Here is a 16,434-nt window from a genome sequence, read left to right as displayed (position 1 = left end):
CAGAAAATGCAAAATAAAAATCCCAATAATTTTTTTAAAGGGAATTGTAACATTTCGGCACTTTACTGGTCAACGGAAAGTCCACTGATTAATGTTAATTAATGTGCTTATGTTAAAGCCCTACCTGGAGTCTAAGTGCAAATTAATGTGAAAAATATTTGTCATATTCTATATAGTATTACAAAAGATTCACTTAGGTTTTTATTCTCCTTCAAGCCATTTTACAACATAAACTTAGTTTAGAGAGTTTTTTAAAAGATGCTGGAAAATCTAATATGGCATAATGTTTATGATTGTTTGTTATTAGTTAGTTTTTAGATGTAATTTTCTAGATCATTAGCATAGTTAATTTATTAATCTTAATATTTTCTGAATTAAAAAAAAGAAAACAGTTATTTTCTTTTTTTGTGTTATAAGGGGAATTTTAAAAATCCCTAGGTATTTTGTAAGTACTCAGCTAAAAAATAAGCTTATTTTATTTTGAAGAAAATATCCATTAATAATTATCTAAGAGATTATGAATACACTTGAAAATATTCAGGAAGATAGCTGGATGTAAGTAAAGCATAAATGAAGAATGCCCATGGTTAATTAAATTGCATTCTTTGAGTGAAACAGAAAGTATGCCAATCAGATATGAGATTCCTATTCTATTTCTCTGCTAAGCATTTAGACTTAAAAAAAAAAAAAAAGAGGAATAAGTTGGGTTTAGCATTATTATAGATGTGAACCACATCACTGGGAGATAATACCATATTATTTTTCTGGAATGACAATGAGGACATTCACCTTAAGAGCCTCCCTTTGGTGCAGTCTTTAAAATCACAAGTGAGGCTAGGGCGAGGAATAAAATAGAACCACAGGTGGTGTTTTGATTCTCAAGTCCCTGATGCTTCAAACAGAAAAGTGAATTAACAGATGAAATACACAATCTCTATGAAGTCTGAAAGAAACTTTACAAATATTTAATTGATCTGTTTAGATCTTATTAATAACAACAAAACACATTATCACGGACATGAGCAGGCTTGGAATAATTACCAGTTAGTAAATCATTCTCATTTGTGTGTTATTATTTTAAATTTGAGTTATGTTTTTCAGGGTGAGTGAACTTTTGTTTTCTTTTTTGAGAATTTACCAGTGAACTTACTTGTTTAAAATACTTTTAATAGACTGTTGTTGTGTGTGTTTTATATCCATCAAGCCCTGTCTTCTAGAGTAAAACTCAACTTCAAGGGAGTTATTTTTGTTTCTCTTTTGCTAACTGTATAAGCTAATATAGCTCTTGTAGCTAATATAGCTCTTGTAACTGTATAAGCTAATATAGCTCTTGTAGCACATGGCTTCCTGAAAAGTGCCCCAGAGTCAATGGCCTGTTAAGTGTAGTGGCTGGTGGGGACCGCCAGTGTGACTTTTTCAGCACAACTGCTAAAGAGCTAATAAAATCTATAGTATGTTACTATACTACTGGTGTTTAGAAATTATTAAAGTATGTATAATTGTAAACTGGTATTTTAGTGAATAATTGGAGCATGATTTATTTTTCTGGGAGACAGTAATGATACATAATACAAGAGATAATTAAAAGAAATAAAAAAACAATTTTGGAGAAACGGAAAAAAAATGCCAAAAAGAAAATTTATATAAACTTAAAAAATATGAACATAAAAATTACAATAAAGTACCAGGTAACTATTGAAAAGATTGCAGAAGCCATCATTAAAAAGCATATACTTGAGGGCTGTTTTTCATGAATGTGTAATAGATTAGTGCTTTTTGTGATAAAAATCGTTATTAAAATCAGAAACATTCTGGTTTCTTAAGACTTGTTAAACTCACACGTATGTGTTCTCTGAGACAAAGATAATAACTTCAAAAATTATTTTTCAATGTTTATATAGTAAAGTAATATCTGAAAACTTATGAAAGTGCTTTGCCTTTACTTTATTAAAACACCTAATTGACATCACCTGATTATTAATCAAGCTCATGGCTCTTTCTTCAGTCCTTTGACAGGAATGTTAAACATAGTTTTTTGCATATTTACAGAATCTAGTGAGTGTGCTTTTTAAAAGCCTAATTATGAGGCTTTTAAAATAAGAACAGGTATTATAAAATACATCATTGCTAATAGCTGTATTTTTAGTCCTCTGTAAACAAAAACCACAGCAGAAATGTGGGTCCAGGACAGTAAGGTAAATCAGAGAAATTGGCTCTTGGGTCGGCACACAAACTCTTGTTCCATCTAAAATGGGTAACCTAAAATAAGGTAGAACAAGTCATCCTATAAAATGTGGGGCCAGTGTGGCCAAGTCTGATTTTTCAAGAGAGGATAGAAATTCAGGCTCTCTATTAAGTTTCTTGAGAGTTAAATATAAGCAACAAATTCAAATGTTTTGAACATTTTAAAAATTAAATTTATTGAGGTGACACTGGTTAACAAATTTATATGGGTTTCAGGTGCACAATTCTTCAACACATCACCTGTGCACTGTATTGTGTGTTCAGCACCCCAAGTTAAGTCTCTGTTCCTCGCCATTTATCCCCCCACACCCTCCTCCACCTCCCACCACTCCCCTCCGGCCGCGATCACCACACTGCTGTCCGAATCCAAGAGCCACGAGCTCTTTCTCTCTCCTTCTTGCTCAGTCCCTCCACCCTCACGCAGCTCCACACCTCCACCCCAGCTGTTAGCCTGTTCCCTATATATATGAGTCTGTCTCTGTTTTGTTGTTAGTTCATTTTACCAGGAAATCCCGGGTGAAGTCTCTATAGGGCACGCATGCAGTTCTTTATCTCAAGGTATCAGGACAAGAGAAATAAAACATCTGTTTCGAGTGTGTCATTCTTATTATTTGGCTCATGCATGCAATTTATTCAATACTTTAAAATTCTTTACATTCAAAAACCTATTTTTTAGTTGCCTTAGAATTAACTTTATTTTTCTTCAAGATCACTAAGCTTTTGCATGAGACACTTCCTAATGACACATGGTAAGTGCCGTAATGTATGGACAATTGTCTGAGAGGTTAGAGGAGAGCAGCCTATTTAGTGGACAGATTCAAAGTCCGTAACTGGAGCATTTGAATTCGAACATGTGGGTTCTACTTGAATGTAGCATTTGACCTTAAATATTCTCTTCTATTTTTGGTAAGCACTTTAATTTAACTAATACTATGGCACATATTGAAAACATGGTGCGATGCTAATAATCTTTGTAGCGAGATTAAGTTTTGTTATTTAGTTAGTGGTAAGAACAGTAGAGTATGAATATGTATGAAGTGCTAGTTGAGGGATACCAGTTTCAGCACTGATTATTCTAGTGAGCTCTTATACTCATTCAAATTTCTCACATGCTGGTTCTATTTACTAAGTGTTATCCTGGCCTCACAAGTTCTAATGAATTTTTAATTGTGGAGTGATGGCGTGGCTTTCTGCTAACACTCAAAAGACATCCATCATTAAGTATATTTCACAAAATGACTTCCTTCAATTCTTGATCACTGAGAGCTGACCTACTCCTTTGACAACCTATCATTTGACTTTTTTTGAAATAAAACAAGAAACAAATTACTTCGCTTTTGGATTCCTTCCTTATTGTAGTAACTTAAATTGTAATTTCTCATTTACATACAGTAACAGCTTAATTGGATTGATATCTTATTTTCTCCTAGGAAATCCTCTCTGCATACGAAACTGCATTTGGGGCTCACTCTTATTGATCTTGTTTGTTTGCAAACATCTATCTATTTATTATTCATTGAAAAACTGCCTGTTCATATTTTTACCTGTTCTCATCATTTAAGCTAAGAGAATCTTTGTAAATCATTTAAATATGTTTAAGATTCTGTCACTTTCCCAATTAAAAAATTGCTGTTAGCTTACCTAAAAGATGCCTTAAGATTAGTTATGAATATAATTTCTTCACTTCTACACTGGAATAGTCTGCTTTATAAATGAGTATAGTTAGCAGTGAAAACTATTTTGACAATCAAAGAATACATGCACTGTATAACTAAGATCAAAGTCTTTTTATTAGTATCATATTTGGGATCACATGATTTTCAGATTTTAATTTAGAACATATTATAAAAAAAGAAAAAAATATGTGATTTAAAAAAGGTAAAAGGTGAAAAGAATATTAAAGTGAGGATGGCTACAGGGGATTGAAAGAAACATGAATAGAGGTTCTTAAATGTAATATACTTCTCTACATCTTGAATGTAGATCTCTCTGCCTTCAAATGTGAATTTCAGTGTCAGTGAATACCTATGCCTTAGATATAATTTTAATTAAAATTAATACTTTTGTAATATTTAACCCCAAAATGTAATAAATTTAAAATATGTAACTAGAGTGTAAAACATAATTTTTCTATGTTTATATAGATATTCATTAATCCCTTACTTTGGTTAGATATGACTCTTATTCAAGTACTGTGCCAGAGGCAGGAAATACTCCATAGAGCAATAATTCTAAAAATAAATGCACACAACCTAGGTAAGACAGAAACAGTCTCACTCTTTTAGGTCACCTATACTTTCAATTCGTATTTCAAAGTGTCCTACTGACACCTGCACCACTATTTTTCAATAAAAGCTTACTTATAAGTCGCGACCGTGTTTTATCCTAAATAATTATTCACAATCTTCATATCTAATTTAAACTTCTGGTTAGATGCCTACTTATTCTTTATAATTTCTTCCCCTGCCAAAGTACTGGAAATTCTGACAATCCAACATCTATTTCTCTAGGCTAAGGATTTGACTGCTATTTGAAAGCAAAGTAAGACATGTTAGTCATTAGCCTTAAAGCCAATTCTTATAGCTTGGGCCATGATTCCCAAACATGTGTCTGATCCATTGTCACTTCAGAGAATAATGTTAAAAACATTAAAACAATAGAAAAGAATATAATCTATTTCATTTCATTATTTTATTTTATTATTTATTTTATTTTATTTTAATTTTTTAATGGGCAAAGGACCTAAATAGACACATCTCTAAAGAGGACACACAGATGGCCAAAGACATGAAAAACTGCTCAGCCACTAATCATCAGAGAGATGCAAATTAAAACCACAATGAGGTATCACTTCAGACCTGTCAGAATGGCTGCCATCAGCAAATAAAGGAACTAGAAGTGCTGGCGAGGGTGTGGAGAAAAGGGAACCCTAAGACATTGGTGGGAATGCAGACTGGGGCAGCCACTATGGAAAACAGTGTGGAGTTTCCTCAAAAAGTTAAGCATGGAACTGCCATTTGACCCAGTGATCCCACTTCTAGGAATATATCCTAAGAAACCCAAAACAACAATCAGAAAGAATATATGCACCCCTATTTTCATAGCAGCACAATTTACAATAGCTAAGATCTGGAAATAGCCCAAGTGCCCACCAGTAGATGAGTGGATAAAAAAGCTGTGGGACATTCACACCATGGAATACTACGCAGCTGTAACAAAGAAGGGTCTTGTACCCTTTGGGACAGCATGGAGGGAACTGGAGAGTATTATGCTAAGTGAAATAAGCCAGACAGAGAAAGACAAATACCACATGATCTCACTTATATGTGGAATGTAATAAACTGATGAACAAAATAGATCCAGAGACATAGAAGTATAGGACAGACTGAGAGATCTCAGAGGGAAGGTGGGGGTGGGGGAAGGGGTGGAGAGAGATTAAGCAAATAACTTATATGTTTATAAGCATAACACAGGGACATAGACATTGGTCTGGGGAAAGCCTGAGGGTGGGGTGGATTTGGGATGGAGGGGATCAATGGGGGTAAAAAGGGCACATGTGTAATATTTTTAACAATAAAGATAAAAAATAAATAACAGTATTTTAGAAAACCACAAATGTTTGGAAAAAAGAATGTATTCAATTCGAACTACTATGTCTCTTATTCATATGTCATTTGTTTACTTATCTAATCATCAATAACCCATCTATAAAATTAAGAGTGCTTTGCTAGTTAGCAGAGGATGGTGGAACTGAAACAAAAGAATATCAGATTGTGGGTTTGCCTTAAATCAAGGGTCTTTCTGATTCTTGATACTGGAGGAAAAGTTTGGCCATGCAGAGTTGAGCAGTAGACATGCATGGAAGTGGAGGGAGGTGTGACTATAGGGAAAGAAAGAGCCAAACCTAACAAGTGGAACAGGCAGCATGTAAAAAAAGCATGCAGAGATAAGTTGATTTCTATGTCCATTTCTAGCCTCAATATTGTATTGCACTGCAAATGGAAACCTATCTGCCCTTTTCTGATATCCTTCATCAATGTGTCTACTCTTCCCTTATAAAGGTAATCCTGCCTTAAAATTTAAATATTTAATAAATATTTGTAAAGGAAAAAGATAAGGAGAGAAGATACATTACTAATTTCTCAAATATCTGTTTTCTGATATATATATATATGTAGTGATATATATATAAACTGATATATATATGTCTTAGACACAAGGTAACAATACATGCTTGACTTTAGTGCATGATGTCTGGCCTGGGACAGAATTCAGCATACCAAAAAATGTATTACTTTTTATATTTAGTGCATGATGGATTTTTTGTGGTAATATGTCAAGAAAATAAAATTGTGTATTTTCAAATTAAAGCATGAATATGTATTTGAATAACCAAAGATCTCTTTGTTAGTAAGTTCTGAGGATAAATAGATTCTTTTGAATATAATAAATGAATAGGTTCTCTGAATTGTTTATTTCAATCAGTTTGTCCTTTGAATTAATAGACTCTCCACTCAGAGATTAGTTGTTTACAAGGTGGGTCTTCACTGTTTTCATCTTCCACTAAACCAGCTCTGGGAGTCTTCTGACCATCATTTTAGGGAAAATTACTTTTGTGACTCTCAAGCAAAATAGAGACATTTTTAATTATTATTTTATTTAACCACTGGTAACCCAAAACCATCCTGGGCTTGCTTCACTAGACATTTCCAGTCATTTGGACTCACTTTATTAATTTCCTTAGTCACTCTCTGCGTCTGTTGCCAGCCCATTCTCCTCTAAGCACCTTGATGTATTTTATCAAGACCAGGCTTTTGGATATTTTCTCTGTTCAGTGGCTCTCCCAAGGAAGGATTTCATTCATGCCTAGTTCCAGAAGTTATTGAGTAACCCATATAATATTTACTTGGATATCTTAAAAATACTAAAAAATCATGACAAAACTAGTTTTCTTATATTTTCTTGGTTGATTATTCCAAAAACAGAGCCTAAAACAGGGGTTTGGGAGCAACCCATTTATTGGGAGGTGGCTTCAGGTAGCAGAGTGAAGAACTAGAGAGGGTGAGATAGAAAACAAAAGACACTGAAGCATCTGCATTTGAGCTGGTCCTGAAGTGGGCACTCAGGGCTCAGCTCCCCCAGCAACTCTATTAGGGACTGCGTAAAAAGTATTAGAATAGTTCCCGTGAAGGGTGAGGTATTGAGTAACGGCGGACAAATGATTCCTGAAATGAAGTTATAACTGTCTTTTAAAAATAGTGACTGTAAAAAATGAAGGGATAAAAAATGTAAAGAATATTGGCTGTGTTTTTTATTTTGTTTTTTTTTTTTTTTTTTAATCAAATGGCCTTATGAAGAATTATACTGCTTTTTCTTGGATAATTTCTACTTGTGGCCCCCTGGAAGCTAAGGCTTCTTTCAGTCTTAAAAATATGCCTCATGGCAATTTACCTCTTTAGCCACTGAGTGATAGAGAATGAGCTTGCCACAAATGGCTGTGACAGGTGGCCATCATCTTCTCTGTGCACAGACAAAATATTCATAATAGATTAGTCAGTGGATAATAAAACATTGTTGAACAATAGAATATGATCCCTTCCGTCAAGTAACACTTTGCTCATGATTTTATCATAAGATATCAATACTATTTTTCCATATCTCTCATTGTAAATCCATTAATAAATTAAAAATTAAACAGGGTTATATTTATTTAAAGAAAAATGTTTCTTAGAACTACATCTGATTCATTATTTCCCCAGAAAAATTCTTCTCCAGAAAATAAATAAGAAACATAGCCTTCTCTATGATTAATTCTAGATGCATAATGAATACCAAAATACAGAATGTAAAAAGGAGTCAAACATTTTATTATTAAAGCTGAATAAACTTGATGCAACTATATTCAAACTTTACAAAAATGAATTTGACCAAATGTAATAACTGTTACTTCTTCATGTCTTCTTAATTGTGTCATTGATTTAAAATAAAAGAGAAGATAAATCCTTTTACCTTAGTGGGGAAAATTTAGTATACTTGTTTGTCATAAAAAAACTATGGAAATGGCCCTAGCAGGTTTGGCTCACGGGTTAGGACTGAAGGGTCTCTGGTTCAATTTCAATCAAGGGCATGTACCTTGGTTGCAGTCTCTATCACAGGCCCTGGTCCTGTGCATGCGAGAGGCAACCAATCTCTCTCTCTCTCGCTCTCTCTCTGAAAAGCAAAGGAAAAAAAAAAATCCTTCAGTGAGGATTTAAAAAAAAACAAAAAAAAGCTGGAGGGATCACAATACTAGATATCAAGTTATACTACAAAGCCACTGTAATCAAAACAGCCTGGTACTGACACAAGAACAGACATATAGATCAGTGGAACAGAACAGAGAACCCAGAAATTGACCCAAGCCCTTACACTCAATTAATATTTGACATGGGGGCAAGAACATACAATGAAGCAAGGACAGTCTCTTCAATAAACGGTGTTGGGAAAATTGGACAGATACATGCAAAAAAATGAAACCAGACCACCAACTTACACCATATATAAAAATAAACTAAAAATGTATAAAAAGCTTAAATATAAGATGCAAAACTAAAAATCTTAGAAGAAAATGTAGGCAGCAAAATCTCAGACATCTCAAGTAGCAATATGTTTGCTGAAAAATCTCCCAAGAAACAAAAGAGAAAATAAACAAGTGAGACTACATTAAAATAAAAAGCTCCTGCACAGCAAAAGAAACCACCAACAAAATGAAAAGGAAGCCCACTGTATGGGAGAGCATATTTGCCAAGGACACATCTGATAAGTGGTTAATATTCAAAATATATAAGGAACTCATACAACTTAACAAAAGGAAGACAGACAATCCAGTTAAAAGATGGGCAAAAGACTTTTAATAGACACTTCTCCAAAAAGAACAAATAGATGGTCAAGAGATATCTGAAAAAATGCTCAATGTCACTAACCATCAGAGAGATGCAAATTAAAACCACAATGAGGTATCATCTCACACCTGTCAGAATGGCTCCATCAGCAAATTGAGGAAGAACAAGTGCTGGCGAGGGTGTGGAGAAAGGGAGCCCTAGTAGTAATGCAGACTGGAGCAGCCACTATGGAAAACAATATGGAATTTCCTCAAAAAGTTAAGCATGGAACTGCCATTTGACCCAGTGATCCCACTTCTAGGAATGTATCCTAAGGAACCCAAACACCAATCACAAAGAACTTATGCACCCCTATGTTCATAGCAGTGCAGTTTACAAAAGCTAAGATCTGGAAACAGCCCAAGTGCCCATCGGTAGATGAGTGGATAAAAAAGCTGTGGCACATTCACACCATGGAATACTATGCAGCTGTAAAGAAGAACGATCTCTTATCCTTTGGGACAGCATGGAGGGACCTGGAGAATATTATGCTAAGTGAAATAAGCTAGTCAGAGAAAGGCAAGTATAACATGATCTCACTCATATGTGGAATCTAACAAATTTAATAAACTGAGGAACAAAATAGATCCAGAGACATAGAAGTATGGAACAGGCTGAGGGACCTCAGAGGATTATATCAAAGATCATTGAACCTATATGACATACTACTAACTTAATTGTTTTATAATTTTTTTAGGAACACATAAAATGATAAAATAACATAGGGTGTCATTTTGAGCATGGTCCATTTTCCAAGTTTAATTACAATTAAAAATAATTCCACATGTAATACAATAGATGATGCATAGGAGTATTTCTCTAATGTCTCTCTGTCTCTTTTTCCCAATTTCTTGGATCTCTATTATTCATTTTGTAGCATAAGTCTTGGTAAGACACAAGGTCTGAAGCTCATCTGTACTCTAGGAAGTGTACATTTATTTATTTTTACATTTCTATATTTAATTCTATTTCAATTTTAATACCTAAGTTTTATAGATATTTTTTCATTTAGTTACTTTAAAAAAGGGGGGGGGTTGATAATATTTTTAGTTCCATCTGTCAAATGGAACTTTGTAATGAAAATATACTTTTACTTTCACCTTAACTGAGTTTTCCGAGCTAATTTCTCAACTGGCATTGAGGCGACCATGTCCTAGGAAACACTGTTTGTTAGAAATAACAGTGGACTGGCATGTAATTCTAACCTCATAATAAACAAGGTATATGAGATTTAGGGAGGGATTTCTTGCATCCATAGATTGGCTCAGGAGCCATGTATGAATTTCTGATTTGTTTGCATGTTTGCAATTGTAGCAAATAAATGTACCTGATATTTTGTTAAATGTACTGACTTTGGGGTTTGTCCCATAGCTTCCATTTGACTCAAAGAGACCTGCAACCGCATAAATAAGACCCTAAGGACAGAATAATCTGTCTCGAAAGCAGACTTTACTGAAGTTGAGAAAAAAAGAAAAAGAAAATGCACAAAGCCCAAGTCAATATATCATATAAATGCTTCACAGGTCAAGAAACATAACATCGCTAGCATCCCAGAATACTCACTGTAACGTCTCCCAGGCACTACCCCCTCTCTTCTCTTAACCACTATACTGGCATCTAACACTGCAGAGTGATTGACAAGTTTTCTATTTTATTTTATTTTTTAAAATTTATCTTTATTTTTGAAAGTATTACAGATATCCCCCCCCCCCCCCGCCGTTGATTCTCTCCACCCCGCATCTGCTCCCCCCAGGCCTCTTTTATAAATAAATAAAATATATAATTAAATGAATAAAATGTATAATTGATATTGTGCATCTTAGCTGATTAAGCACATTCTATGAGACTCTTCCATATAACTGAGGTATATTAATTTGTTAATATTACTATAAGGTATTCCATATATGGATATATACCATTTAAAAGTGAATTCTACTACTCATGAGACTCTGGGTTCCAGAATACCGTACTATAAATCATGTTGCTACATCAGTGTAGAAGTCTCCAAGATCAAATATGCGCTCATTTCTAAAGGCTACACCCCCCCGCAGTGTGAGGAGTCGCCATTAGGTTAATCTGCGTTTGTAGGAAGGCTAACAGAGCAGAGTGTCTTTCATGTGCTTATAGTGCATTTGGATATCTTTATTTGCAGAGTGTTTCTCTGTCACTGGGTAGAACAAGTAGCTCAAGGACTATCAGAGGGTCCATGGGCTTATTTTAAGTAGAAGTGTTCTAGGGGATAAGTTACCTCCAAGCAGCACTCTTGTCTCTTTTCTTTCCTCTCAGGTATTGACTGTCTCATTGGTCACTGCTTTGTAATTTTTCTGATGCTGTCAAAATATATTTTTTTTATTAACAGTCCGCCAAGTTTTTTTAATTGTTCTCAGTAAGAGTTTTAGTTAAATTTATCTAGAACTTCTTTACTAGAAACAGAACATAAACTTCACTTTTTAAGAATGTGAAGTATTTTGGTTATTTATGGAATAATTCATTATCTGTTTATATAAAATTTTCACTTGTCAATTTGCTTGTCTTGGCAAGGAAGAAAAGTAACTTGGAAATTGTTACTTTTTTAATCTCTAAATTTCAGAATTCTGGACCTAATGTCACCCTTGTTTTATTAATGAAATGGAATAATGTTTTTCCATATTTTAAAATTTATAATGTTTGTTAATTCCTTAGAGACAGATAGAATGAAATCAAATTTTAACTAATTAGGATGTAGTTTTCTTTAGCATTAACTTATAAATTCCAATGTTTTTAGAATAACTCCAACACCTGGAAAATTTAATGAGGTTAGGATGTTAAATAGGAACAAAAACAAAAGGAAATATTGATTACTGAGTGGGCTGGAATTTTATTTGGTAAATTATAACAACAAACCATATTCTGTGCTAGGCAAAAAGTATCATATTGATGTTGGTGTTTATACCCAAGTAGTGTAATAGTTACAATACTTTATAAAAGTATTATTTACACATTATTAACAGATTTCATCCATTATGAAAATAATTTGCACTATAATGGACATATATATTTTAAAATACAATTGTTATGACTTTCATCTTTGGCAATAATTCATAAAATGTTTATTTAATTTAAAAAAACACTTAAATATAGTGGCATTTTTCAAAACTAGTTTCTTTTACTTTGAACTGCCCCATTTATGTGACCTTCTGTTAGCTTTTCAAAATATGCTTTTGACACTACGTTCACCAAGTGAGTTCCAACGTGTAATACACGGGGGAAGACTGGATTCTGTTTAGATGACACAGATAAATATGTTCTTTTTCTTTCACTGAATATCACTGTAAGAATATAATGAGGGAAATATAGTTTTCACAATATCTTTGGGTTCTTATGAATTCTGTGTTCAGTTAAATATATTGAAAAATCAGATAGCGGATTTCTCCAACTTGACTCCAATGCACCAGGTAAATTATGCATATTACGTTTCTACGGTATCAATTGCTAGCTTTTTAAATGTGCAATTATTGAATACATGTGTTTTAATATCAACTGTAAGTTCTTTTAACGTCCTTATTTTCTTATTTTCATTTTTGTAATATCCTATGGGAAGAAAGTCAATACCTAGATATAGTCCATTAACATATCCAAAATAATTAAGGAGCTAACAGATTTACATAGGCTATATTCCTCAAGAACCAACTGTATGTTGAAATAACTTTTGCCAAGAAAATGTTTTAAATAATCCTTATGCCTTCTATCATTAGTGAAGTTAACAAAACCCCTCTTTAGTTTGGGAGAGTTTACAATTACATTGAATTTAAAGGAGCTTTCTCCTACAATCAAGCACTTTCTAGTATCAGGCCTACGGAATCTTGTGAGTGAAACGCTTGTGAACAACCCTTTGGGAATTACATCTGGTCAATATGCAGTCTTTGTAGCACTAGGAGAGAGGTCCTTCCTCAGCAGTGAACTGGCGAGGTGAATAATTTAAGTAAGAATTGACATTGCTGGAGGCCAAATTCCATCAAATATTTCTCGATTAGAATTATAAGAACATGAGAGATTTTTGGAAAGAGAATAAAGGTCATTTGGTCCATCAAGGGAAATCCTTTTTAGTACTCTATTTCCCCAAGGATGACATCTAATTGTTTCTTGAATGACATTTCTGCTTTTTGCCTCAACAACTTTGCCTTCAGGCTCTCCTAAGCATTTATTAGTCTCCACATGAAAAGGTGCTTTCTGAAATATGTGCCAAATTTATTTTTTAATTTCCATTTATGTCTTCCTGTCCTATAATCTGTTTTGAAATGGAAATATTAATTTGGATTGACATTATCTGTGGCAGTTAAGACTTTATATGCTTCAAATCAGATAGCTCCAACCTTGTCCTTAATATTATATGCCCAGATTTACAGTTCTAACAACCAGCATTGCATAGCAAACAGTGGTAAGGGTCCCAGTTAGAACATTTAACCATTCTAAAATTCAAATTTGCTTAGTATATCTATTTTTCATAGCAAAATAGAGACTGGACCTTGTTGAAAATAACTAAAAAGTAAGTGAATTCATTGATAAGTATTCTGTCGCTTGCGTATATTCATTAATATGTGTATATACATATATGTACGTATAGATGTGGACATACACATATACATATATATACATAAGCTATGTTTATATAAGTGCATGGTACACACCTATTTATATAAGTGCATGGAGCCCTGAATTCCAATCTAAATTTTCATCTTCAAGTTGCTTAACCAGTAAAACTTTACATTGTCTAAACCAGTTTGGTTTGGGTTTTGTTAACTACAAATAAAACCATTCAAGCTGATAGTCTAAATTTTATTTTTAAATTAAACTATACCACTTTTCCCTGCCTAGATTTTACCTAATATTTGTTTACTTCATATTTTTGTGAATCTGGATATTGCCAGTTGCCATCATAATACCCCATAAACTGTTCTGAAAGATCGCCACAAAAATCATTAGCAATAACTAACATGCTCCAATACCAATGGTCTTTAGATAGGTAAGAAACATATACACATATACGCACATACAACACACACACACACGCACACGCACACAGAAATCACACACTAGAAAATAAGTAGATGGACTAGGGAGGCATTCATTGCCTTACCGGCTGGTCCTGGCAGACAGAATATTACCTCAGCAACAGCTAGGAGAAACATCAAATCCAACCTTGGCTAATTTTGTTAATCATGCAGATAGTCCATATCAAACCAGGTACCCCAAATAAACTTATCCATGCAATAGACTGTTCTTTCGGAATAACTGAAATAGAATGTCAGGTTACACTTCTCACTTACGTGTTCCTTCGAAGAAAGAACAAAGTTGAAGAAAAATAGTCCCTTTTTATTATCAAGGCCCTTGTCATTAGTTTTTATTGTCACAAATGTAGGAGAAACTTTACTATGATCACAGAGATACTTTAATCACAAAGGAAGAGGAAAGTTATGACACGTCTTCTTTTTTTCTTTTATCACAAGAGCAGCAGGACTCTCCCTTTATCATGAGCAAAGTGAATCTCTTTTCCCATCTCTCCTTTGAAACAACTTTTGGAGTAAGAAGGTCACAAAGTTTAGGAAGGAAGAGTATAATTCTGAGGATATTCTTATAGAACTTCTGGGCCTATTTTCTAAGTTGGAAAAGTTTTTAAATCTTCAAGTTGCTTTTTTTCAATTTTTTAAAAACATCTTAATGCCTTAATCCCCAATGGAAAGTCGTTAACAATTAAAATAGTAAGGACAGTAATTCATAAATTAATTGATTACTCCTGTAATTTTTGGAGCTCAGTAAACCACTCTAAGGGGACTTGGATACCAGAGATAAGACATTATAAAACCTTAAAGGATACGTATATGCAATGTAAAATAATGGAGGACATCAGAGTAATAAGAAGAGGTGCTCTTAACATTTAGTCAACAGTCATTAGTCTGATAAGCAAAACTTGACTTCCTAGTGGATAAACTAAACTTGACAATTCATATTGTGCTATACACATTATAAAAATTATCCAACTGTTATTAATTTTATGTTGCCCTTTGATACAGAGCTTCAGTGATTTCTTTTTGAAACTAACAAAAAATAAGTAGTAATATGACTTATTTGAGTACATTGTCAAACTTATATACGCCATCTTTTATGACAAATTATACTAATTATCTAAATTATTTTAATAAGAGAAAAGAACTGTAAATTCAGTACATTTGCAGCATGCCAATTATTCTAATACATAATTACAGTGATGTTCCTCTTTCAAAATATTTTAAAATACATTTCTGTTACAGAAATAAAGCACGGAGTAGGAATAAACATGCACACCTCTAAAGGTTTAAATATTGCATATATTACTCAGGCATTTTCAATGGCTAACAATTTCATACAGTTAATAGAGTATCACAACAAAGGCTCTGTATTTGCTAATATGTTTGAAAAAGCCAAAAATCATATGTTATTAGAGAATTATATAAATCCTTGGCTTTAAAAATTTGATCTATAGAGTCAGTTTGTATTATTTGAAATAAACAAAGATATATTTGCTCTTTGGGTGTTTATTAGTCCAGCACAACTATAAATTCTGTATTTACAATAAAGTATAAAGATGACTGCTATAACATAAGGTTCATGCTCACCGCATACCACAGTTATTCTAATAAATGGCACCAGATTTCTAAGGCAAATAATTATCTGTGAGTAAATTGCATGTTGGCTTGACAGTGCCTCCCACAGAAGCTGGCATATCCCTCTCCAATCTCTTTCTTCTCCCTGGTCTATCCCTTTCAACAAACACATTTAACAGCTGTGGATACAAACAAGGCATATTTGGCAAAAGTAGGAACCAGATGCCAAAGTCTGAATGTATGTTCTATTCAAAGCATCAGGGCCCGTTGCTGACTCCTTGGCGTCACCTCTGTTGGCTATCTTTCCTGATAGTCTCCTGGCAAGCAACAGAGGCGCATCTGGAGATATGATCGAGGTCATGCAGCTGTGGCCTGGTCTTGGCTACCTCATAACATTGAAATTAAAACCATTTTAAGGTGGTTTCCTATTTCTAAGAATGTGTTGGTAGAAAATAACTTTCAACATTATATATATACTGTTTTGAAATATTACCGGTGCTATTGAACATTAAACCCCTTGGTTTAAGAAAGTCAAAATTTTGCCTGAGAGCAAAACACTGCTTTCTGAAACAGTTTAAGCACACTCTTACAAAGGATGTTTGGACAAGTTTAAGGTAGACATTAATATTAGCATCTGCATGATATTATTT

The sequence above is a fragment of the Miniopterus natalensis genome, chromosome 6, assembly GCF_054644295.1.
Source record: "Miniopterus natalensis isolate mMinNat1 chromosome 6, mMinNat1.hap1, whole genome shotgun sequence".
NCBI lineage: Eukaryota > Metazoa > Chordata > Mammalia > Chiroptera > Miniopteridae > Miniopterus > Miniopterus natalensis.
Note: the sequence above shows the minus strand (reverse complement) of the source record.